A 23928-nucleotide genomic window follows, 5' to 3' on the forward strand; every position below is an offset into this window, starting at 1 on the left:
TCTAGAAAAATATTAGTAAGAAGTTTTATGAGTCTAGGTTCAGGAAAATTTTACGGATTTGAATTTTGAGTTTCGTAATTCCAGTTATGATTTATTTAGTGATCATGACGCAGGAGGGACAGCTTAATCAAATTGAAGTAAACAGTAAAATTAAAAATATGATATAATTGAGTTATGTTGTAAACATATTAGTTTCCTTATTTGTTATTTATATACTTACTTACTAAGCTATAAGCTTACTTTCTTTTCTCTCCTTTGCCTTATAGTGTCATCCAGCTAGCACAGGAGTCAGAGATCGTAGAAGATCCGCCCGCACTACCAATACTCTTGGTATCTGAACTCAACATTTTGAAATATGGCATGTATAGCAGACTTAGTTATTTTGTTACGTGTCATAATTGTCTAGGTTCAAATTACTACTTATAGTATCAAACTAATCATTTTGTACGAAGCCTTTGAAGTTGGATTGTATTGTTAATGGCATATGTTATAATGATCCATGATCAAATTGCACGCCATATTTTTGTTGGGTTTTATTTAATAGTATATACTATAATTTGTTAATACCTCGTACCCTGTTCCGGCGACGGATACGGGTAAGGGGTGTTACAAAAGAACTAAGAAAACCATCAATTTTCTTATTCAAGAGTTCTACCTGATTAGAGAGCATGGTGACTGAATTAACGCTATAAACACCGACTGTTTTTGTTGGCTTTGTCCTCATGACTTGCCACTGATAGTTATTCAGTGACATCTCTTCTATTAACTCATAAGCATCTTCAGGTGTTTTATTATTCATGTTTCCGCCAGCAGCTGCATCAACCATTTGCCGAGTCGAAGGATTCAGGCCATTGTGGAACGTTTGAACCTGAAGCCAAAGCTGTAACCCATGGTGAAGGCACCTTCTCAATAAGTCCTTGTATCTCTCACATGCATCGTAAAGAGTTTCTAAGTCCATCTGCACAAACGAAGAGATATCATTACATAATTTGGCTGTTTTAGTCGGCGAAAAATATTTTAATAGAAAATTTTCGGTCATTTGTTCCCAAGTAGTGATTGACCCTCGTGGTAATGAGTTCAACCATTGTTTAGCTTTGTTCCTCAATGAAAAAGGAAATAACCGAAGACGAATGGCATCATCAGAAACACCATTAATTTTAAATGTATTGCATAGTTCCAAAAAGTTTGCTAAGTGAGCATTGGGATCCTCATCCTGAAAACCATCAAACTGAACAAATTGCTATATCATTTGAATAGTGTTAGGTTTTAGCTCAAAAGTATTTACAGCTACAGCAGGTCTAACTATGCTCGATTCAATTCCTGTTAAAGAAGGTTTAGCATAATCATACGTAGTGCATGTAGTAGGATTTTAATTAACCGCAATTACAGGAGGCAGTTGATTGTCTTGGTTTTCAGCCATCTCTTTGGTTGGGGGTTTAGTATCGTCCTCTTGCTCGTTCTCTGTGTATATTAAGCTTCGCCTTATTTCTTTTTGGTTTCTGTGAACTGTGCGATCGATTTCTTCGTCAAAAAGTAGTGGTCCTGACGGGTTTCTTCTAGTCATAAACTATAAAAACATGCCAAGATAAAGAAAAAGTAAATTAATAAATAATAATAATAAATTAAATTAAATTGCAAGAAAAATAAAATGGCTAAAGTAATAAAAAATTGGCGTTCCTAATATCTTAGTTCCCCGACAACCGCGCCAAAAACTTGATCGCGTTATTTTGTGATAGGTTTTAAATATTTATAATTAATCGTTCCTGAAACTAACTATTATTGCGATGTAGGCAAGTGTACCTATCGAACAGTAGTATAGTTTTAGCAAGACCAGATTGTCGAACCCAAAGGAACTAAAAGTACTAGTAATGACTGTCTTTTTATTCTCTAACCGATGAATAAGGGGGTTTTGTTTTAACTAACTAATTAACTAATCTAAGAATTCATAGAGAATGGAATTGGGGGATTACTTTTGGGAAATTCGATTGAATTAAGACAATACCTAAGGAAAAATCCACCTAGACTGTACTTGTTATTCTGGCTCCGAATCGGGTGATTTATTCATTTCACTTGTTCAGTGGAGATCCCTAAATTGTGATATTATCCCTATTCAAGACTAATAACGTCTATTCCCTAGATTGAATAATTGAGAATTTTCTCTAATTAATATCCTAGGGTTGCATTAACTCGATCTATGGATCCACTTATTAGGTTTCACCCTAGTTCGGCAAAATCTTGTCACCCTATGTCTAGGCGCGCAAACAACTCCGCTTAATTATGATAATTGTACTCTTAGACAGGGTCTATTCCTCCTCTGAATAAGAGCTTATCTTGAATCAGTATCCTGGGATATCAAAACAAGAGTTAAGAACACATAATTAAGAACAAGTTAAATATTTATCATACAATTCAGAAAATAATAACAAGATTCGTCTTAAGTTTCATTCCCCTTAGGTATTTAGGGGTTTTAGTTCATAACTAAATAAGAAAACTTTTCAGAATAATGAAGAACACAAAACATAAAGAAAACCTAAAACTCCTAAAGGGGAAATTGAGGAGAGACCTTTAGTCTTGATGATGAATCCGGCTTCTAAGATGGATCAATCGGCTTCCTTAGAGTAATTTCTTACTCCCACCCTGTGTGTCCCCCTTTCTTCCTCCTCTAGGGTGTATTTATAGGCTTTGAAATGCCTAAGAGCCCTCAAAATGAGCCTTTTTTGAATTGGACTAAACTTGGGCTTGGTAGGGACACGCCCGTGTGACACGCTCTTGTGCGATTACCTCAGGCTACGCTCGAGACTGCCAAATCGACACGGCCGTGTGGTCTGCCCGTGTGAGGCGGTCCAGGCCGTGTTGATTTCATATTTTGGCCCATTTTCTCCGTTTTTGGCCTATTTCTCGTTTCTTTCGCTCTCCTATGCTCTCCTAAGTATAAAACATGAAATTAAAACATTAGGAGCATCGAATTCACCAATTCTAATGGGAAATCATCCATTAAATGCGTTAAACATGGGGTAAAAATATGTATAAATTACGGTTTATCAAATGGCATATGTGCTAAATGAAAGAATCATGACTAATAAGTATGACCAAAACTATGGTATAATTGAGTAAATTGGAAGTAGGTTTACCGTGGTGAACAAACATGAAATTGGTGTGGAATGCTATGTGAAAGCTTGATAGTTTGGATAGGTGATATGTTGATATTACGAAGTTATGGATTAATCAAGTTTATGAGTATTTGAGTGAGTAAATATACTATGTTGCATGCCATAAAACAATGTATGAGTGAATGAGCATTTAAGGGTGACAAACGCCTTGGAAAGTAGACTCAAAGTTGTCCACACGAGTAGACACACAGGTATGTGTCTAGACCGTGTGTGACACACGGTCTGCCCCATGGGCGTGTGATTTGACCGTGTGTCCCTTGCACCCTAATTAATGCAATAGGATGCCCAATAGTAAACACAAAGGCAGAGACACGACCATGTGTCTCAGCCGTGTGAAGGGCATGGCCTCGGGATATGAGCATGTGCCCAGGCCGTGTGAAGTCTGCACTTATTTATTGAAATTTAATTTGTAACGCCCTGATTTTTTGAGATTTTCTGAGTTTCTGTGATTTTTGGTAAATTTTGAAATTTTGGTGTTCTAAATATTGGAATTGTGTTTAAGTGTGTTGTGGGCCTTTAGAAGGCCCAAGCCTAAGTTATACACGATAAAATATCAAGGTTAGATTTTAAGTGAATAGGAGACTTGGTTAAGTGGGCTTTTAAGAAGAACTTCATAAATTATCACGCAAATAAGGCCTTGGTAAAGTGGCAAGGTGGCGCCACTAAGTTCCTAAAAAAAAAGGCGTCTGGGAAGGAATTAAAGGTCCAAGGTTCAAGTTGCAAGGTAGGCATATGGTTACTTTTTAATTTTAGGCATGTGTCGGGCATGTGATCACTTAAGTGAATTTCGGCAAGGGCCTTAGGGAGGTTGGGCCGATTGTTTTAGTTGATATTAGGGTTAGGTTCTTTTCTTTTTCTGTCTTGGGGAATTAGGGTTAGCCACCTAAAAGCTTTCACTGCCATTCATCCTTTCTGAGTTCTCACAAAAGCCAAAAATGCAAATTCCTTCTCCTTGGTGCTGATATCTTCTTCCTCTCTTTTCCCTCCATTTTCTTTCTTCCTTTTTGCTTTTTCTTCTAGTCGAAACCTTCTGATCACCTTACTCACCTCCTCTGTCAATCCCATCCTCCACAAAACCTCCATAGTATATTGCCATAAAAGCCGAAATCCTAAAAACTCACTCTTGTGCCGATTTCTCCAAGCCATAATCCTTCAGTTATTTTTGTTCTTTTTGATCAACTTTCATCTTGTCTAAATCCTTAGTATCTGTCGGCAACATTACTTCAAAGTTATAGCCTCAAATCGTCATCTTCTTCATCACTTAAAAAGCCGAAATACCATAGATTTAGGGACTCATAGCCGAAACTTCAGATCTCCTGGATTCGAGTTCTACTATCATTTAGAGGATATATCTGCATCAGATCTGTGTAGAAATCAAAGAGGAATAAGTGGTAAGTGCTCATCACCTCAGATCTAATCTTATTTTACAGTTTAGAAAAGTCGAAGTTCCTAAAATCTAGGGAGGCTATTGATTTAGGCATAGGAACCGACGATTTCTTTTGGTGATTAGTGTCTTCTAGAGGTTTTATCGAAGGCTTCGATCTTTGAAACAACTAGACTTAGATTTAGTCATCGGTTTTCGGCAAAAAGGTAAGATTCTAAAGCCTTTTGGGGCATGGTTCGAATATGGGTTGCTAAATATTGAGATTGGTTGTTGTGGGTTGCAATCTAAGAATTGTGGTAATTAATTGTAGGACATCGTAAGGGATCTCAGTAGCAGTCATCGCGAAACAGGTGTGTATCGAACACCCTCTCATAGTTCAATTCGGCAAAAGCCGAAATGCTGAAATTCTGACATTTCGTGGGCTTGTGAGTGTGTGTGTACTCACAAGGTGTTTAGAAATAATTAGATCTGAAATCGCAAAGTGGTAAGTTAGTCTTGTGTGAAATTTTGTGCACTTCGGTAATTGGGCCTCGATAGGCTAAAATTGGGCCCAATGGGCTTATGGGCTCATACGGGTTAATAATAAAAAAATAATAAAAATATATAATATAAAAAATAGGCAATAAGTATGTTCTATTAGACTATAGAATCAAAACTGCTTAAACCGGTAAACTAGTCATAGAACTTGAGTTAAATGGGCTTAAATTGCTAATGGACACTGTAGGGCCCATTAGGGGTTTTAGGGCCCAATGGCTAAATTGTGAAATTAAGATAAATAAATTACTTCGATGACAAATGGGCTAGTAAGGACCGTAACATTTATGAGAACCCTAAAAACTGATAAAAGTACTAAAATACCTTTATAGGTGGAAAGTTTACAGTTTTACCCCTAAGAGCAAAATTACTGATATACCCCTAGGGTTAAGGTTGACCTGAATGCATGTTTGACTATAACTATTTATTGCATGCCATGTTATTATTATCTGATGCATGGGATGGGGTTATTGATGGAGGACGTACTGAAAGTGGCTTGACCACGCATCGGAGGCTTTACCTCAACTTATCGATATCTGAATGACTATGCAGCAAGCTGTGGAGTGTAGAAATTTGGGTGGGTTGAGCTATTCCCCACATAGAGTGGAGGGCTGGTACGGGTGGAGTGTAGCGGTTGGTTCTAGGCTGGGTTGGGCTTGCATACACGAATATGTCTATTCTGTTCTGGAATGGGCCTATGGGCCATACTATTATCTGTAAAAGGGCTAAGGCCCAGTTTATCGTATTCTAAAAAGGGCTTTGGCCCAGTATCTGCGGTTACCTGAATAGGGCTTAGGCCCAATGGGCTTGAGCTGACTTGGGCTTTGGATGGGTTTTCCATATACACTGAGTTTTCCAAACTCACCCCCTTTCTCTTCCATTCTTGCAGGTGAGCCCTAGTTGGTGGACTTGGAGCTGGACGGGATTTAGAATGGCCACGAAGATTAAATTTCTAGTTTTAAATAAGTTTCAAGTAGCTTCCTTTTAAATTTCGTATTTATTTTTGATTATTTCTATTTTGGTTAAAGTTGTAATAAGGCTGCTCTATTATTTTTATTTTGGGTTTTTAAATTACTTAAATCGTTTTCGACTTGAGATTCACATCACTTAAATTGATTCCTTGAAATTGGTTAACTCTGGGTTTATCAAAAATTACTTATTTTAAACCGACACGACAACCAAACGTCTTTGAAACAAAACTTTTCAAAGTACAACAAAAGTCACGTTTTTCTAAACCCTTAACAATCGATAATGGATAGGACTAACACTAGTTAATCGGAACATTTCTCTTAAAACTTCATTAATGGTTTTTGCAAAACTCACCCAAACTTTAGTGAACTAGGTAACTTGGTTAGTGGTAGGTAATGTGGCACACTGGATTCGACCGTAATGTCTAGGCCGGGTTTGTGGTGTTACATTTAGTGGTATCAGAGCCCGGTTGCAACAACTCGGCTGTGGATCGGGTCTAAAAAGGTTTTCAAAACTTTAAGCCCAAAGAGGGTATTTTTGGAAAAATCTGACTTTTGAAAACAAATTTTTTGGTTAAAGGAGATAATTTTCAAAACTTGGTTTCTTTAAATCAAATGTTTGAAAAATGGATTTTAAAGAGGCCTAAATCTTCTGAGTTTGTCTGAAATCTGATAAGGTGGCACACTGAATCCCCGGCACCAAGTCTGTAATTATCATTCTGCTCTATATATACTGTACTGTACTAAAAATAATACTGTAGATAGTACTGAGCCTTAGATATAGTACTATAGATAATGTAGTATTAAGGCTACAAAACTGAGACTGTAGGGAAAACTAAGCCCTAGGAAACTGAGACAGTAGCTAAACTGTGATTGCGTGAGAACAACTCTGAAACTTTATCTGTTCATAAGATATTCTGGAATAAACAATTGAAACAGTAAACTAATGTCATAAAATTTGTAATCAGATAAATCGATATGAGTACGAGAGCTGCTCGAGGATGAAGAGGTAATGATTATTGGAAAACGAAGAGATTACTTGTCCAATGTAGTATCGGCTTTGGAGGCTGAGAAACTGATGCGTAAAGGATGCGAGGCATATTTGGCTTTTGTAAGCCAAGCTGAAACATAGGATCTGACTGTGGAAACAGTCAGAACTGTTAGAGAATTCTGAGATACTTTCCCAGAAGAGCTTCCTGGATTAACTCCAAATCGAGAAGTTGAGTTTGGAATCGATTTGTTGCCTGGAACAGCTCCAGTGTCCATCGCACCCTATAAGATGGCACCGAAGGAGTTAGTGGAACTGAAAGCTCAAAACCAAAAGTTGTTGGATAGAGGCTTCATTAGACCGAGTGTGTCTTTATGGGGAGCACTGGTCCTGTTTGTGAAGAAAAATGATGGGATGATGCGTATGTGCATCGATTATCTCTAGTTGAACAAACTGACGATAAAGAACAAATACCCACTGCCTAGAATTGACGATCTATTTGACCAACTTAGAGGAGCTTCGGTATTTTCCAAGATTGACCTTCGATCTGGATACCATCAGCCAAGGGTAAAGGAAGTGGATATTCATAAGACAGCATTTAGAACTCGATATGGTCATTACGAGTTTCTGGTTATGCGGTTTGGGTTGACGAACGTACCTGCAGCTTTCATTGATCTAATGAATCAATATTCTAACCTTACTTGGACCGATTCGTGGTCGTTTTTATTGATGATATTCTAGTATATTCGGAAACTGAAAAGAAGCATGATGAGTATCTACGTATTGTGCTGCAAGTGCTGACAGAGAAGCAACTTTATGCAAAGTTTAGTAAGTGTGAATTCTGGTTGTGAGAAGTGACTTTTCTAGGTCATGTGGTTTCTGCCGAAGGAATTAGAATGGATCCTCGAAAAATTGAGGCAGTTTTGGAATGGAAACCACTGAAGTCAGTATCGAAAATTTGGAGATTTCTGGGTCTATCAGGCTATTACAGAAGGTTTGTAGAGGGATTTTCTCTGATTACTGCACCATTGATGAAACTGTTAAGGAAAGGAGTAGCATTTGTCTCGACTGAAAAATAGCAGAAAGCTTTTGACTAGTTGAAAAAGGTATTGACTGAGGCACCAGTGTTGATTCAACTAGAGTCTGGGAAGGACTTCACTGTGTACAGCGATGTGTCGCATGTGGGGTTAGGATGCTTACTGATGCAAGAGGGTAAGGTGATCGCTTATGCTTTGCGACAACTTAAGCCTCATGAAGCAAATTACCCTACGCACGATTTAGAGCTAGCAGCAATGATCTTCGCGTTGAAAATCTGGAGACATTACTTATATAGAGAAAAGTGTATTATATACACAGACCATAAGAGCCTAAAGTATTTGTTGACTCAGAAGGAGTTAAACCTTAGGCAACGAAGATGGATAGAGTTGCTAAAGGATTACGACTGTTCGATTGAGTACCACCAGGTAAGGCTAATGTGGTGGCTGATGCTTTGAGTTGAAGCGTTGTTGCTGATTTGAGAGTCCTGTTTGCACATTTGAGTCTGTTCGACGATGGAAGTCTGTTGGCAGAATTGCAAGTGAGGCCTACTTGGACTGAACAGATTAAATAAAAACAGTTGAAGGATGATTCGTTAGTTCTTCAGTTTCGGCAAGTTAAGAATGGTGAGAATGAGGATTTTGGACTGAATACTGACGGAGTTCGGTGCTTTCGTGGAAGAGTTTGTATTCCGAAGGACCTTGAATTAAGGCGGACAATTTTAAAAGAGGCTCATGGTGTAAATAAAAATGTAACAGCCCTATCTCGTAACCGTCGCCGGAATAGGACGAGACGTTACCAGAAATTAGGAATCGGATCAGAACAGTAAAATTTTGAACCTTTTCTGAAATAAAAGATCATTTATTTATATAACTAATAGACACAAACAAAGATCGAATTTAAAACTTATAAAAGTAAACTTCCATAAGATTCCATATTCGCATAGCTTATATACAATAGTCAAAATATCATTCTACTTATAGTCTATCCTATACATGCCATAAGCTAAGTCCAAATCACATGATTACCAAAATAGTAGATAGTGTGACGAAGTGCTGACGATCCTCGAGCTAATAGTAAGAGTCAACGATCTACAAAAATAAACAGAGAAACATAACATTCAAAGTAAGCTTTCATAAGCTCATAAGTCTTAAGCAATTTAAACAGTTGAACTTAACTTAAAAAAAACAAACCAAATGTTCGAAATCACAAAACACTTTTTGAGTACAATACTATTTGGCCGATTATGCACAAACAGATCATTTTACTCCGTTTATACTCAAACTCATATAAACATAGTATTTACAATCTTCCGGATTAACTTTAATTCTTTCAAATTTCACTAGTGTATCATTTCTTACCCACACTTACTTTCAACATTCATAGTTAAATGGAATATCGAAAACTATCTTGTAACTTTGCATAATAACTGAATGCACACATATACAAATATACATATGAATTTACAACATCTTTTCATATGCTTCTCATTACACATTCTTAATTCCCGTCAGATCAATCTCACATATATAATATATATATCACATACCTGAATAACTTAATGTGTAATACGAGTTCAATTTATCATCTTAGCATAGGATCTTGTAGTCATATACTTTATCAAATTCACTAGCACTTGGCCTGCGAGGTATAAAACTCGAACATAACACCAGCACGAAGCCTACGGGACTTTAAACCCGGATACAATCTCAGCACAATTTATTTTATATACTTTTTACTAACTTTGGCCTCATCAAATATCTAATAATACACACTTTTCACAATTGGTCATTCGGCCATATTATATACACATAAACATATGTACGTTTCACATTTGCCCATTCGGTCACACCACATACACAAGCACATATATAAGATAAGGTTTTTATCATTACTTGCTAATACATCATATACTTTACTTTCATTTAAATAACCACTCAGCCATATTACATTTCTAAGTAACCATTCAGCCTCACTATACAAATAAGATAGCACACATTTTCATAAAGGCCATTCAGATAACTTGCACACATTTAATATTAGCCATTTTGGCCTCACCATATATACATATCTTGTACATCAATTTCATAATATCAAAATCGACTAGGTATACTAGTCATTCATGGCTTATAGCCTCATTTTAATATGGATTCGGTACTTTTATTACCAATATTTAATCAAACATGTTCTTAATTACAATTATTTAACATTTTATTTTACATTCGGCAATGACATGTTCATCTCCAATAATTCAATACTTATAAACTTATAATTTCACAAATTTTAACATCAAAGATTCATCTAACACTCGTATATCATTTCCTAATGTCACAATTCGAAATTCACATATGGTTTTAATCAATATCTTATAAGCAACTCAAACAGTTTTATCAATGTTTACAACATAATCACAAATTCACTACAAGTTGTCATCCTGAGCAACAGTCATTAAATTATTTGTAACTGGAGCTACGAAACTCCAAATCAAGTGCCGTTAATTTTCCTTAGAAATAGACTCATCAAGCTTTAATTACATAATTTTTTAAGCCTCTAAATCAACTCCAACAATTTATGGTGATTTTCTAAAATCACGTTATTGCTGCTGTCCCAAGCAGATCTATTACAATTTACTCTTAAATTTCCAAAAGTTCAAACACTTGAGAACTTACTAAGATCTCAATTTTTCTTCTTCAATTTCCTAATCACATTAATAGCTTCACTTACTTTGTAACATTAATCCACAATTCATCTCATAATTCATTCGGTAATTTCATCACATAATTTATTAAAATACCATTTCCTTATATTGATTTCAAATACATTCAAGAATTTAAAGCATAATTTCATAGCCAAATGTATTCACTATTCGACATTTACAAGAAAGTCATAGTATTTTATTCACGTCTTAACTCATGATGGTTTCAGTTATTCCGTCTTATCTCATGTTTTCGGCTATATGGACTACACGACTACCTTCGTTTTTTCCTCGATTCGAGTTTATCCCCTTAAGCTATTGATGCTCAATCAACAATTTTAACTACTCAATTTACAAACGACAATGTCATTACTTTACATAACAGAAATTAAATTTCATTACTTAAACCATCCACGGCAATCACCTTCCGAGCACCTTAATTTTCTTTAAGCTAAACCACCTCATAGCATACATATACACATTCAACTAATTATAAAACAAAATCAGCACTCGTAACCGAATCATTAACTAAAATCACATTTGGTAATATGCTTAAATAATCTTCAATATTTAATAACATCTAAAACTAATTTGCTTGAGGTGCCATGAATTATTCAAATTGGCCGAATATCATTGAATTTCTAAAATCATGCTTATAACCACTTGGCCGAATTTCACATATCAAAGCCATTTATATATATTATTCAAAGTACTTAACAACACTTAAAAGTCCAAAACCGAATGCTCATCTTACCACCAACATGCATATTTAATTATCTCAAGCCTCTCTTAATCAATTTTATTCATAATAGCATGAACTCAACAATCCATTACTCATACAAAACAAACATAACCGAATATCCCTTCATGAACTAATCACTCACATATAACATACTTTTCAAAAACAAGCTCATAAACATATGAATTTTGGTATCAAATTGTCCATTGAACATTCCTTTACTATCTTCTATCCTCAACTCAAATTTCCTCACTTATTTTCACTAAGGCCGAATCTAAAATGCCTCATAAACTAAATTTATCAAGTGGGTTTCAGCTAGAAAAAGTAGAGAAACACAAATTCATCAACAATTTACAAAACCACATCAAATTACCTTCAAATTTGCCTCCAATTGACTGAACGGTCCCAAAACCATCCTTCACTCTTCTTCCTTTTATGAATTTCAGCTAGGTGAAGAAACAAAGATGAGTTCATGTTTTCTTCACCAAATTCTTATTTTATTTTTATCAATAAACTATATAATAATGACTATATCAATAACTACTTAAAAAAAAATCAATTCATTATTATACATATAAAATATGCTTATTTTGCTCACCAAAACCATCATGGCCGGCCACTAACATTAAAAGTGGCAAATTGACATGCAAACCCACTTATTTGCATCATTCAATAATTAATCACTTAAAATAAGCCACACATATATTCAAAGCTTCTCACATAAGTCCTTTTTATTTAGAAACACATTCAAATTAACAAAAATCAAAGCATTCAAATTTCACACATGCATGATCACATATTTTAGACATAAAATATTATATTCAATTATTTCTGCGACTCGGTTTAAGGGTCCCAAAACACTTCTCAACTAGGGTTAGAATAGGGCTATCACAACTCTCCCCCCTTAGGGATTTTCATCCCCGAAAATCTTAGTAGTGACTAGGTTAGGATAACGTCCTCTTATTTAATTGTGACAACCCTAATTTGACCCTAGTCGAAAAATGGTTTCGGGACCACAAAATCGAGTCTTAAAAATAATTAACTGTTAAATTCTATGCCTATTATATGTGTAAATGCATTTGTGAAAGTCTCATGCTTTGATTTTTGTCATTTGTATGTGAAAATTTTAAATAGGACTTAAGTGAGACAATTGTGAAATGTGATAGGTAAATTTTAAGGTGGTCTATTTATGCATGTTGTTAAAAACGTGGACTTGCACGTCTAATTAGCCATTTAGAATAGTGGCCGGCCATGATAATGATTAACACATATTATATTCATTTTTTTAAATTGTTTATTAACATTTTAATATAAAAAATGAATTAATGAATAAAGAAATAAGTGAAAATTTGGGTGAAGAAAACAAAGCTTCATCCTTGTTCTTCTTGGCCGAATTGAAAGGAAGAGAAGGGGGAAGACTTTCGGTCATTTGAACATAAGAAAGGTTAGTGAATGGTGTTAGATTTTTTGAAATTTAAGCTTGTTTTAGGTTAATCATCTTGTTTCTTACTTAACCCATGCCAAAAATTTTTGAATCTTGATGGATGGATTGCACATTCGGTTATGGTTGATGAGGAAATAATTTGATCATAGCCTTTAAGTTTTGATGAAGAATTTGTTGTTGCAAGAAGTTGAGCTTATTAATAGTATGTATTGTTAATGCTCATATGTGTAATAGCCGAACATGTAGTTGCTTAATGTCTTGAACAAATGTCGTTTAGGTGTTTTAAATTGATTAAATTAGATGATTGATCATCTAAGGGTTCAGTATTGTGCATTATTGTTAAGAGTTTGATTTTTGAATCATAAGATTTTGATGACTTGTGTCTATTGCCATTCGGCCAAGGTCTATAGGTGTTTGCTAATTCGATTTAAGTGCATAGGTGCTAAATAATTCGTATTTGAAATTTTGATGAATAAGTAGAAATTAAGTAAGATGATGTTGGGTAAATTCTTAGCTTAGTTGTGTTATGTATTCGGTAATACTTATAATAATGGATATGAGAGTGTGAAAGACTAGAAGTTATTTTAAGTGAGTTATGATCTTAATATGAACAAGATAGAATCGGCTATAAATGCGATTGAGTGATTCGGTCATTGTTTGGCATAGGTGAAACTAATACGATAATTACTACATTGGTCATGAAATGGAAATTTAAATGGAAGCATAATTTCTTTAGCTAGGGCCGAATGCGATTTATACGATATCATGGCATGCATTATATATATATGTGTGTGTGTGTGTGTGTGTGTGTGTGTGTATACGTGTTTGTGCATAACATGAGTAATCGACTAAATTATGATAATCACACTTAGGTATATATATATATGTATGTTAATGCCTTATGTATACACCTTGTGTCATTGAGACATTCAATATAGATATATATATATGTATGTATATTAGATATATAGTTAAATTCATGTATAAGGTAGCATAAAGTTATATAAATCCTTGTTGTGCATGAGAATTAGGTAGAGAATAAATAAGCATAAAATTGAGTCATGGCACATTTTATAAAATATAAATATGTATTAAAGTTATATATATATAATTGTTAAATGTGACTTACCAAGTACACAAATTTGAAAACGAAATGGTGATAGACTTAAGTGGAATTTTAATTTAAATGAATTGGTTTTGAAATGTATATGGATGCCATATGTCGGTGTTTGATTGATGAGTAAATTTGTTTAATTTAGCTCAAGAGCTTAGAGGATCAAAGTTGGATAGGAGAAAGGTGAAAGTAATTGAATAGCTGTTGAAATCGTTCGACAACATCCGAAGTAAGTCTTTGAGTAATGGAACTTAGCTTATGATTTGATAAAATTATGATATATATAAGTATAATAAATAAATCGTGATCTAATTGTTCTATTTGAATTATGTAGTGAAATAAGTGATTTGTTCATATGACTTGTAGCTGAATAATTATAGAAATCATGTAGAATAGCAAAATGAAATCGTGCTAATTGTATGTGACTATTGAGCCGAAAGTGGAAGGGCTGATGTAACATCCTGATTTTCGGATTTATTCCCGGTTTTCAATATTTTGTAAAGATTTTAAAATTTTGTATTTGGATGTGAAATTAATATTTTGAGTAGGTAAATGGGCTTATAGAAGGCCCATGTGTTGGCCAAAACCCGGTTGAATTTTTGAATTTTTGGACTTAGGAGTTAGGGGTTCTGGCTAGATGGCCCTTGTATAGAGATATGGGCAAATTGCATCACAAAAAGAGCCTTAGTAAAGTGGCAAGGGTGACGCCACTAGGCTCCTAAAAAGGTGGCGTGTGGAGCATTGGGGAAAGCATGGGATCGATTCCCTGTGTTGACAAATAGATGGATTTATTTTTAAGTGCTGGAGGGGTAAGTGTTGGAGTCCAGGTGGATTCTGCTAGAGGAGAGTTTGAATCAGTCTAAACGTTTGGATTAATGAGTGATAAGGGGAGAGATTTAAGGGATTGGGAGAGAGGCTAGGAGTTGGCCGAATTAGGGGAATTAGAAAGGGGATTTCGGCAGAGGGGTATTAGGTTAGTATTTCGGCACTTAGGGTATTGAGTGGTGCCATTTTCTTCTGCTTAAATACCTTAGGGTTGTTCTTTTCTCTCTTTTTTCCTCTCTAGCCGAAACCACCATTCTCTCTATTCTTCTTTCTTCATTTTTCTTCTTCAAAACCGTTCATCAAACCTGCTGTTCATCAACACTTGTGCCGAAACCACAAAAGTCGAAACCTCGAAAAATACATTAGTTGTGCCGATTTCTTCCAAGCCAAATCCTTCGATATTTTTGTGCCTAATAAATGAAAATCATCTTTTCTAAACTCTAGATACCTGTCGGCAATTCTATTATAGCCCCACATTGTCATCTCCTTCATCACCCAAAAGCCGAAAAACCATAGATTTTGGGGCTTATAGCTGAAACTTCAAAACTCCGGGAGTCGAGTTCTACCGTCGTTTGAAAGATAAATCTACACCAGATTGCGTGGAGATCAAAAAGGAGTAAGGGGTAAGTGTTCATCATCTCAAATCTGGTCCTATTTTACAAAGTTAGGAAAAGCCGAAGTCCCTAAAATCTAGGGAGGCTGTCGATTTGGGCATGTGGCTCTAAGGGTTTTAATCGACGTTTTTCATCAATGATTAGTGTCCTCTTAAGTGTTGGATTGAAGGCGTGGGTTGTTGGAGCAATCGGATTCGAGCTAGCTATCGATTTTGGCAAAAAGGTAAGGTTTCAAAGGCTTTTAGGGACATGGTTCGGTCATGGAAAAGTAGGTTATGGGTTTAGTGATTATGGTTTGTAAATAAGAACTGTGCTAATCAATTGTAGGACATCGGAAGAGATCTCGAGAGCGATCGTCATGAAGCAGTGTGTACCTGAACACCCTTTCTTAGTTCGATTCAAGAAAGCGTAAATGCCGAAATTAGGCATTTCATGGGCTTGTGAGTATGTGAATGCTCTCAAGACGAGAGTAATTGTTAGATCTAGCACCACAAGGTGGTAAGTAAGTTTGTGTGACGCCTTAACGTGCTTGAAAAAAGAGGGCCTCGATGGGCCAAAAGCGGGCCCAATGGGCTTACGGACCAATATGGGTAAGAGATGGGCAAATTAGCTCGTTAGTTAGATGGTGGAACCAAACCGCATAAAACTGTTGAAAATTATCAAGTAGCTTATGTAGTTTCTAAGTTACTTAAAATTACCCTAAAGAGCAAAATTACCGATATACCCTAGGGTTTAAATTGGCTAAACCGCATGATTGATTAATCCGTATTTTACATGATATGCTTTACTAATATTTGTTGCATCGGATTGGGGTATTGATGGAGGAAGTATTGAAAGTGGTTCATCCACGTCATGGAGGCTTTGCCTCAACTTATCGATATTTGAGCGTTCTTGAAGCTGTGGAGTGTAGAAATTTGGGTGGGTAGAGATATTCCCACATGGAGTGTAGGGTGGTACGGGTGCAATGTAGCGGTTGGTGGGTTGAGTAGTCTCCCCAGATGGGTTTGCATGCATTACTACTATTGTTACCTATGTTACTGAACTGGGCCTATGGGCCACACTGTTGTGTAAAAAGGGGCTAAGGCCTTGCTATTGTATTCTGAAAAGGGCTTCAGTCCAATGTGTACTGTTATCTTAATAGGGCTTAGGCTCAATGGGCTCGAGCTGATTTGGGCTTTGGATGGGTTTCTGTATGCACTGAGTTTCCCAAACTCACCCCTTCCTCTTCCATACTTGCAGGTGAGCCCTAGCTGGTGGACTTGGAGCTGGGCGGGATTCAGAGTGGCCATGAAGTTTGATTGCCGGATTTAATAAGTTTAGCATTTAATTTGGATTATTTTTATTATGCTTAAAGTTGTAATAAGGCCGCTCTTTTTAATTAATTTTATTTTGGGGTTTATTAAACTGGTTAGCACTAGGGTTCGTTTTATAAAAACTACTTGTTTTTAAAAGATCACGATGAAGCGCAAAGTTTCCGCAAAGTAAATGTTTTTCCCAAGAAAATAAATATTTTAAGCAGACTTAAACTTGTTTTAATGTTCGTAGATACGTAACCTGCTTAAAATGTGGCAATAAATGTGTGCATGTCTAGGATTGGATCCGGGAAGAGCTTGGTACTTAAGCGGCCCTATAAGACTCACCTCCTCTTTTCTGGCTTCCTACTTGGTGCACAGCTTCCATTCACTTTAACTTAAAACAAGAATAGATTTTTGCTAAACTCTAAACAAAGAATTTAGATAAACACACGTTTTTTGAAACATCTCCATGTGACATACTAAATTCGGCCGTAACGTCTGGGCTGGGTTTGGGGTGTTACATTTAATGGTATCAGAGCCAGGTTGCAACAACTCGGCTGTGGATCGGGTCCGAAAATCTTTTAAAAAAAAAAGGTTTTTCTATAAGTTTTTGAAGATGTTCAAAGTTTTTCTATTGTTAAACGGGGTTAAATCAATAGTTTTAAAATAAAAGTGGTTTCAAATCAAATCTTTTTATTTTCGGTAAATGAAAACATGGGTATTTTAAAATTTTTAAATTGACTGATAAGGAAGTGGCACACTCAATCCCCGGCACCAAGTCTGTAAGTGTTCTTTTTCTGCTTTAAATATATATATGGAACTAGACTGGAAATAATACTGTAGATAGTACTGAGCCTTAGAGATAGTGCTATTGATAATGTAGTATTAGGGCTACAAAACTAGGACCATAGCTAAATTGTGATTGCGCGAAAATAACTCTGAAACTCTATCTGTTCATAAGACATTCTGTAATAAACAGTGAAACCAGTAAACTAATGTCATAAAATTCGTAGACAGATAAATCGTTATGAGTACAAGGGTTACTCGAGGAAGAGGCCGTGGTCGAGGCCGAGGTAGCACCTAAGCTGGATCTGCGTCATCTGAACACATACCAGCTGGCGAGGCACATCCACCACCGGTTAATGAAAATGGGCCGTATGACCGGTCCGTAGGGGATGACGCTTTGTCTCAGGCCATGTTGAGGGTTTTGGAAAGTGTGGCCGGAGCTAAATCGGGCCCATGAATAGGGGGTCCATTTCTGAACGACTTCGGGCCAACGGAGCTGAGATTTTTAGGCGTGATCTGGAGTGGCCCCAAATGTGGCTGAGTAGTCTTGGTGGAAGCCACAGAGCGGATCATGGATGACCTAGACTACTCAGTAGAACAGAAGTTGAAAGGGGCGGTGTCGTTGCTGCGGGATGAAGCGTATTAGTGGTGGATTACTGTGAGAGAGGGTACCCCAGCTGAGAGGGTAACATGGGAGCTGTTCAAACAGACCTTTAAGGCAAAATATGTCGGAGCTAGCTATGTGGATGCATGTAGAAAGGAGTTCTTGAATCTGACTCAGGGAAATAAGACCATTGCTGAATATGAGGCGGAGTTTCTACGATTGAGTCGGTATGCTAATGGCATCATTTCCACCGAATACGAGCGCAGCGTTCATTTTGAGGATGGCCTCAGAGATGAGTTAAGGGTGCTCATAGCTCCACAGAGAAAGCAAGATTTTGCTGCACTGGTAGAGAAAGCTAAGATAGCCGAGGAGGTGAAGCAAACCGAACGGAAGAATCGTGATAGGGATCGGAATCGGTTCAGGAGGGATGTTGGACCAACGGGTGCTGTAAATCGAAATGTTAAGAGAGCTAGGATGGAGGAACCGGTTCGGCGATTCCGGTGAACACGTGTAGACCGCAAGCTTGTGGGGATTGCGGCGAGAATGCATCAAGGAGAGTCTTTGAAGCGTTAAGGGCTTGTCTTCGTTGTGGGTCTAAGGAGCATAGGATTAAGATTGTCCTAGGAGGGCCACTCAGGTTCAGGGGGCCGAACAAGGGGTTGTGTGACCGGCTCAACCTGTGAGGGATGGACCGCCACTGCCAAGAGGTCGTGGACAAGGTCGCGGTGGTAATGGCCGTGGACGTGGGGCACCCGGCAGGGGTATTGGTAACGTGGATGCTCGTCGGCCGGCTTTGGTGTATCTTGCTCGTCATGAGGAGGGTGCCTTTTGATGTCATAATCGTACGTTTTTATATATGGTGTACCTTATACTGCTCTGATTGCTGCGGGATCAACCCATTCATATGTGGCATATAACATTTCTGGGGCACTGGGTCTGCACTTCGAGGAGACTGTGTATGGGGTGTCTGTGATAAGTCCTTTAGGTCATTCGGTTAAGGTAGAGAAACTCTTCAAGGAGGTGCCTCTGGAGATTCAAGGCGGAGTTTTCTGTGGGGATTTGATGGAGTTACCGGTTGAAGAATTCGATTTTATACTAGGGATGGATTAGTTGACCAAGCATAAGGCAACTTTGGGATGTGCGGCTAAGAGGATGGTTTTAAGGACTGTCAATGATGAAGAGGTAATGATTATTAGAGAACAGAGGGATTACTTATCCAATGTAGTATCGGCGTTGAGGGCTGAGAAACTGATGCGCAAGGGGTGCGAGGCATATTTGGCTTTGGTAAGCCAAACTGAAACTGAGGATCTTACTGTAGAGACCATCAGAACTGTTAGGGAATTCCAAGATGTTTTTCCGGAAGAGCTTCCTGGATTACCTCCGAATCGGGAAGTTGAGTTTGGAATCGATTTGTTGCCTGGAACAGCTCCAGTATCTATTGCACCCTATAGGATGGCACCGAAGGAATTGGTGGAATTGAAGGCTCAAATTCAAGAATTGTTGGATAGAGGCTTCATTAGGCCTAGTGTGTCTCCTTGGGGAGCACCGGTCCTGTTTGTGAAGAAAAAGGACGGAACGATGCGCATGTGCATCGATTATCGCCAGTTGAACAAACTGACGATTAAGAATAAGTACCCACTACCAAGGATTGACGATCTGTTTGATCAGCTTAGGGGAGCTTCGGTATTCTCCAAAATCGATCTTCGTTCTGGATACCATCAGCTAAGGGTAAAAGAAGGGGATATTCATAAGACAGCATTCGAACTCGATATGGACATTATGAGTTTGTGGTCATGCCGTTTGGGTGATTTAACGCACTCGCAGACTTTTATGGATCTGATGAATCGAGTATTCCAACCTTACTTGGATCGGTTCGTAGTCGTCTTTATCGACGATATCCTCCTATACTCTAAAACGGAGGCGAAGCATGATGAGCATCTCCGTATTGTGCTGCAAGTGTTAAGGGAGAAGGAGCTCTATGCGAAATTCAGCAAGTGTGAATTCTGGTTGAGGGAGGTAACCTTCCTAGGGCATGTGGTCTCTGCTGAGGGGATTAAGGTGGATCCTCGTAAAATTGAAGCAATTCTAGAATGGAAGCCACCTAGGTCAGTATCGAAAATTTGGAGTTTTCTAGGGTTAGTAGGTTACTAAAGAAGGTTTGTGGAGGGTTTCTCGGTGATGGCAGCACCCTTGACAAAACTCATAAGGAAAGGAGTACCATTTGTCTGGACCGAGAAACAGCAAAAAGCTTTTGATCGGTTGAAAAAGGTATTGACCAAGCGCCGGTGTTGATTCAACCGGTGTCCGGAAGGACTTTATCTGTATCTGATGATGCGTCGCATGTGGGGTTAGGTTGCGTCTTGATGCAAGAAGGCAAGGTGGTCGCTATGCATCGCGACGACTTAAGGCTCATGAGGTGAATTACCCTACGCATGATTTGGAGCTAGCGGTGATTTTTGCGTTAAAAATTTGGAGACACTACTTATATGGGGAAAAGTGCATCATATACACAGATCATAAGAGCCTAAAGTATTTGTTGACTCAGAAGGAGTTGAACCTTAGGCAACGAAGATGGGTGGAGTTGCTTAAAGACTACGACTGTTCGATAGAGTACCACCCAGGAAAGGCTAATGTGGTGGCGGATGCGTTGAGTCGAAGGGTTGTTACTGATTTGAGAGCCTTGTTCGCACGATTAAGTCTGTATGACGATGGAAGCTTGTTGGCAGAACTGTAAGTAAGGCCTACTTGGACTGAGCAAATTAAGTGTAACACCCCAAACCCGAGACCATCGCCGGTGTCGGACCCGAGGGTTAACAAACCAAGTTCACATGTTTTTGCCCACCAATTTGGCATTTCCAGTCAGGCTGGAAAACTGCGTCACTGTCGCCTTAAAAATCATATCTCGAGTTTCAAAACTCGGAAACTGGTTTCGTAAATTTTCCCTGAATTTAGACTCATATATACATCCATGGATTTATTTCTAGGATTTTTGGTCGGGCCAATTGGTACAGTTTATTAGTTAAAGTTACCCAAGTTACAGGGATCGACTGCTCTGACCTTCGCGCGGTATAACTTGAATATCTCTCTGCACAGGGCTTTAATGCTGGTGTCGTTTGTTTCTAATGAAACTAGACTCAAAATGGAATCTGTACATATAAGGTATATCTCCTAATTCTTTTGGATAATTTATAGTGAATTTTAAAGTTGCGACAGGGAACCCAGAAACCATTCTGGCCCTGTCTCACAATAGCTTTAATATCTCTTAACCTGTAACTCCTATGACCGTTTCGTTTCTTCCATATGAAAATAGACTCATCAAGGTTCATTTACATAGCTTATTAACTATTTGATTCCATTCCTATGAATTATGGTGATTTTTCACATTCACGCCACTGCAGCTGGCAGCATCTGTTTTAAGGTAGGACTTACCTATTTGGTAGTCTCCATGATTCAACTAATCTTGCCATACATAGGTTCATATATGATCATTTTAACCATGCCAATGGCTGATCATATGACCAACATTCCCATTTCCAAACCATAGCCACATCATGACCCCAAATATATATACATACAACCCACAATAAGTCTAAGTTCATGCTCCCTTTTCGAGCCATTTTCGCATGGCCATACATACTTACATTACAACGTATTTAACAAACAAGAGGTAGTCCTATACATGCCATCTCAAGTTCAACCAAAATTTATACCAAAATGGAGGCTTGATAGTGTGGATGACTTCGACTTCAACGATCCCAAATCCGATTGCCTCGAGCGAAATCTAGAAAACTAAGAGCCAAAGCAACGGGTAAGCATTTTTATGCTTAGTAAGTCTCAAGGAATATAATGAACTATAATTTACAGCAATACATTCACATAGCCAAATGCATCATTTCATTAATACACATTCTTACTTCATACTTCATCATTGTATAAGTTCGCAAAGCATCAATCAATTCAATAACTGAAATTCATTAGTCGATTGAGCGAATGTTGCTCAAACACGCCGACTTTCCAATGCACATATAACGTACCTTATCCTTTGGGCTGTCCGAGTGTACTAATTAAATTCATTTCAGCAACCAACACTCACCTCCAGCCCAAGATTCTTGAATATAACCGGATATAATCACGTGCACAAATGCCTTGGTCTTAGCCCGGATAGAATAACTTCATACGAATGCCTTCGGCCTTAGCCGGATATAACCACTAGCACAATTGCCTTCGGTCTTAACCGGATATAATTTCAGCATAATTGTCTTCGGCTTAGCCCGATATCATTCAATTTCTCATGCACACATACATCAATAATCATTGGACATACATATTTCATTTTCAGTTACTAAGGCTCAAACACAATTAATATCATTAGCATATTCGCCGGGACTTAGCCGGGTGGAATTCAAATACTCATACACACATAATCAATAATCATACACATCCATATTTCATCTCACATAATTCAAGTAAGGTCACTTCTTGAGGACTTACCTCGGATGTTGTCGAACGGCTTTTTCGGCTATTCGATCACCTTTTCCTTCCCTTGTCCAATTGTGGCCCTCTTAGCTCTTGAGCTAATTCAAACAAATTCAATTTATTAAAACCTCATTGTGCTTGCTTATGGCGAATATGACAAGGATTTTAAATGGTCATATGGCCACTCTTTAGCTTGAATACACAATGGTCATGCACATTTTATACTACATCAAGCAATTCAATACAATTTATTTGAGCATCAAGGAAATGCTAAGGCCTTCAATAGGCTACCCAAGGCGAATATTCATGTACATGTTGAGGTCAATTTTGCACTTAATACCTCACAAAAACAGCATGCAATCTACTAATTTATGCTTTGCACATTGTGGCCCAAAACTTATAATATAGCATCAAGCACTTATATGTGTGCTAGGCGAATTGTGCTTGCAATTTCACAAGCATTCTTCCACATTTTCTTCTTTAAATCAATATATTCATCACTTAGTTCATAACCAAACATAATGTGCAATCATATATATGCATATATGAGCATGGCGAATTTTCAAGGTGTCCATAGCCATCCAAAACACAAACTTTTAACTAACATGCAAGAAGCATGAATCAAGCTCAAGAATGCATCATGGCCAAGTATGGCAATCATGCTCCTTTTCAACTTTAATCATGATAAAACAAAGAGAAAACTCAAAATCTTACTCATGAGTAGAAAATCCATCATTGCATGCATCATCATCAAGCTTCACACTTAGCATGCAATGGCTTTATCACTATAACAACTTTGGCCAAATACCATTTCCATGGCATACCAAAGATTTGAGCCATGGCTAACATGCACATCAAGTTAGCAACCAAAACATGCATGAAACTCCCAACACAACCTCATACATACCTTAATCTTGATGCAAATTTAGCCAAATCACCTTCTAGATCTCTTCTAAACAAAGGAAATGAAGCAAAATCCCTTCTTCCTCTTAGTATTTTCGCCAAAAGGAGAGAGCAAGCATGAACAAATTTTTTTTTTTGTTTCTCTCTTCTTGGTTGCACGGCAATGGGGTATGCCACTCTCTCACACACATTTTTTTTCATTCTTTTCTTACCCATGCTTATTTGTTTACTATTTCTCCCTAATGCCCAACAAAACATGTTTCATGACATGTTTGACCCATATTCTTTGTCATGGCGGCCATTACTTGTAGAAAGGGGAATTTGACATGCAAGTCCATTATTTTGCATGCATGC

The 23928-nt window shown here is 37.5% G+C and overlaps 1 non-coding gene across 1 annotated transcript; it reads left to right on the forward strand.

The window, feature by feature from the left end:
- The first annotated feature begins 884 nt into the window (after window positions 1-884).
- Window positions 885-991, forward strand: LOC128290794 (small nucleolar RNA R71). The gene has a single exon (XR_008280580.1). It is a non-coding gene; the product is annotated as a small nucleolar RNA R71 (small nucleolar RNA).
- The last annotated feature ends 22937 nt before the right edge of the window (window positions 992-23928 follow it).

This window comes from Gossypium arboreum, chromosome 3, assembly GCF_025698485.1.
Source record: "Gossypium arboreum isolate Shixiya-1 chromosome 3, ASM2569848v2, whole genome shotgun sequence".
In the NCBI taxonomy this organism is placed as follows: domain Eukaryota; kingdom Viridiplantae; phylum Streptophyta; class Magnoliopsida; order Malvales; family Malvaceae; genus Gossypium; species Gossypium arboreum.